The sequence below is a fragment of the Cricetulus griseus genome, chromosome 3 (assembly GCF_003668045.3).
Source record: "Cricetulus griseus strain 17A/GY chromosome 3, alternate assembly CriGri-PICRH-1.0, whole genome shotgun sequence".
NCBI lineage: Eukaryota > Metazoa > Chordata > Mammalia > Rodentia > Cricetidae > Cricetulus > Cricetulus griseus.
The window spans coordinates 105,399,644-105,403,528 of NC_048596.1; the positions used below are offsets into that span (position 1 = coordinate 105,399,644).

Here is a 3,885-nt window from a genome sequence, read left to right on the forward strand (position 1 = left end):
TTTGACTTGAGGCATTTCCCCTTTTTCTGCCTGTCAAGTACTGGGATTACAGATGTAACCTGGCATGCCAAGCTATGTCTTTTATTTTGACATTTTTAGAAAACTGAAAAGAAAAAAAATAGAACTATTTGTGAAGACATGTAGAGAAATTAACAAGGAGTTGCAATAAAAATAGACAGGAACTTCTGTATAAAACCCTTGGTATCCAACTATATGAACAGATGGACAAAGAAAGGCAGCCATACTTCTGGAAGCCTTGGCCTTGGGAAATGAAGTCACAGGTAGAGAAATGCAGCGGCTTTCCCTGTGAATTTACTACCTTCTGATGCCAGACGATTGTCTCAGCACGTCTTCTCACAACTTCTGATTTTTATCATTTTGTTGCTTCCAAACTGAAGCAAACAAAGCAGTCTTTAGGATGGCAAATAATAATTCTGAAGAATCAGATCCATTTATAGTTCCATCCACTCATTATTTTATATAAGTAGGGCATATGTATATACCACAGGAGTGTCCCATCAGCCATTGTATGAATGCCATGGCTGGTCCAGCTATACTGGAATTAGAATCCTATTTAAATTGAGCCACCATCAATGTTCTACATATATATTAAAAAAACCACAAGGTTGTATGTAGGGGTGAGAACTGAGGATGGGGATATAGCAGGATATAGTCCTGCTTTCTCTGTAGGCCAACAATCACATTCCATTACCACACTCTTTTTTCTCTTTTGTCTACATACTGACCATAATTAGATGATGGAGGTGTTCAATCAGACAGAGTATCCACATTGGTGTCAGACTCATAGTCTTGTCTGATATTCATTTGGAAGAGATTTTCAAGTCCATTATTTTTGGACAAGTAAGTTCTGACATATGTCCTTGTGATGCTATGGGTAGAGGGTGGCTGGAGGGCATGCTGAAGAGAAGCCAAGTGGAGAGTGACATGGGGGTCAAGGAGCATCTGCAGCAACAATGTGCCTAGTAGAGCTGGCAATACCAAGATGCAATGGCCTCTGCCATTTCATGGTGACACCTGAATGCACCTGTCTCTAATAAAGATGAAAATCCCCTCCTCTCTGTGGCCTACAAGAATGAAGTTAGTGCCAGATGATCTTCTTGCAGGGCCCTTAGTAGCACAAAGCAGAAAACCATGGCATCTGGAAATTAAAAGAAGTTGCAGAACGTTAAAGCTTGCCGAGAGAAGAGCTGGAGACAGTTTGCAATGATGCCTAGACTCTGTTTCCTCATCAAGTTCCTCATCAAGAACTGCAATGATTTTCTGTATGAGAGCAAAGTGTTCTACCTGAAAATTAAGGACAATTACTGTGTTACTTGACTGTGATGACTTCTGGGGAGAAGAAAAACAGCATGGTTGAGGCTTCTCAGGCCACATACTAGGGAGCCTTCTAAATCAGCAAAGAGCACATGCAGCCAACACACCCTATCCAGCATGGCCTTGCCTTCAATTTTTCTGTGCGATACTATGAGAGCCAGAATGCACCAGATGAGGCCTGCCTCTTACACAAACAAGCTTTTGATGGTATCATACATAAGCTGGACACATAAAGGAGGTTATCTATAAGGACTCCATTCTCGTCATGCACTTTTTGCAAGACAAGCAACTCCAGACAAGCAACCAATAACATGAAGAAGCAGGAGAAGACAACTGAAGACCCATGAGGTCCCTGGCCAAAGTCACTATATTTAGTGCTAAACCCATCTATCCTGGCAGCATTGCTACTCATATGTACCATCCTGTCCCCTGGGAAGCAGTTTCAGAAAAAAAATCATGGTCATTTTATGGACTGATGGTTGCTTTGAGCCACAGGGCAGTCCCTTTTTGAATCATGCAAAGAAGTCTGTTCTGAATGAGGCATTGTATTTATGTCAGTGGATCTATGGAAAATCCAGGTGACCATAACTGAGCAGTGTAGAAAGTAGAATTACCCAACACAGAATTACCCAATACAGCTATTTAAAACAAGATGCTAGTGATATGTTAAGCACTACAACTTGTGTATGCAAAAATGAAGGTGACCATCTTACCCATTCCTTCAGCTAATGGAAACTGACATAGCAACAATTTGCTCCTTCACCACCAGCTTTATAAACTGTTTAACATGAGCTCTCAGACGTTCTTGTTGTGCCTCTTTAAATTATGATGTGTGCTCATGCAGGGGGAAATCCTGTCTAGAGGTACCGCTGACCATGACTGCTTGGGGCTGGCCACAGGTAACACTAACCACATCCAGTTGGGGCTGGTCACAGGTGTCACTGACCATGCCCAATGGTCAGCGTGACATGGAAAGGTTTAAGTAGTTTAGAGGCACGCATGCAGCCCCCTTTTCTCACTCTCTGCCACCTGACTGAGTAGACTTATGTGAGTACTATTACTTAAAAAACTACCTGTTATCAACCAAGGCCTTAGTCCTCATTGAGTTCATCTTTATGCACCCCTTTTCAATGCAATGAACAGTTTTGATATGCATAACATGTTTTGGGGGTTGAGATTAAGAATCATGAATTTAAGTTTTTTGTAACTCTTTGTCCATTGTTCTTGTGTATTCTGACAGCATCATGTGTGTCAACCCCTGTCAACCATGATGGTTATGAAATGATAAACTGCTAAAAATGAATAGTTGGACTTAAAAGAGTAAATAAAAGCTACGTTTGAAAAGCAAGACTTCTTTAGGTGAACATTCAGAAAATGTGAGCAATATGTTGTTGAAGAACCTCTGGGTTCAGTGTATCTTAGAAATAACTTTGGACCTTAATTACCCACCTATGCATATCTTGAACAAAAGTTTCTATCACTAATTTGCAAAACAGTAAGAGTTACATGCAGGAACATTTCAGGGTACAACATGAATCATACCTTAGTCAGAAAAATAAAAGGTGTGGTATAGATTTCATTCTCTGACTCATGGGTCCTGAATGTATTTCTCAACCATTAGAACACAGAGAGAACTGGAAGGACCAGTGGTTGTTTTCTTGTGTTCATAGCCAAGGGATGTTCTCTCCACATAGTAACTCATATGCAACACATCAGACAGATGAGTTTATTAATTGACTTGTCATGTCATAGTGACACAGGCATAATTACCTGCCAACATAGGTGGCATTTTTTACTGATTTCACAGAACAAATTTAATCTTTCAAGTATATACTTCATTCTTAAAGAAAAGTGAATGTGTTCTCCAGCATTTGTGATGGCAGGTTAAAGGAAGTCCACAGGTATCCAGATAAAGAATCAACAGGTATTCATTTCGTGAGCACTCATACAGTGATGATAAATAACTGCCATATTCTTCTGCTCCTGGAGTTGCAGCTTCTGCCCTTCATGATGCTCCAACCACAACCCAAGAGAGCTTGAGCCAGCAACTACTCTTCCTTATAAGGGGTCTCATCCACACACCTGAAGCTATGCCCTAAAGTGTGGCTACCACCCCAAGTCTACTGGCAGAAAAAATATGCCATTTCATTTCCTCTTTCTGTCTAAATAAGAGGGTTTTAAACCTGATACAAAAAAAACTATATACAATGATAACAAATATCAAGATAGTTTAGGGAAAAGAAAGGTAAAAACATGTACAAATTTAGACCCACAACCAACAAGAGCAACATAAGCAAATAAATAAATAAATAAATAAATAAATAAATAAATAAATCACACTAAATGTCCAGGCCAAGGGTAATGGCATATAACAGAGATTACTCCAATAGATGTCCTATTCTAGAAAGCCTAAGTCTTGTACCTAATATGATCTAGTTAGGATAATAGAGGATATTAGCTGTGACTATCTAGTCTTCAACCTTATCAAAGGCCTGAGAAGAAAAATAACATTACTAGGGTATGTAAAATGCAAGCAGGTGACTTCCTGAA

At 39.7% G+C, this 3,885-nt stretch overlaps 1 pseudogene; it reads left to right on the forward strand.

Moving 5' to 3' along the window:
* Nucleotides 1-1,032: 1,032 nt before the first annotated feature.
* On the forward strand, nt 1,033-1,672 carry LOC100756708 (annotated as a pseudogene).
* The last annotated feature ends 2,213 nt before the right edge of the window (nt 1,673-3,885 follow it).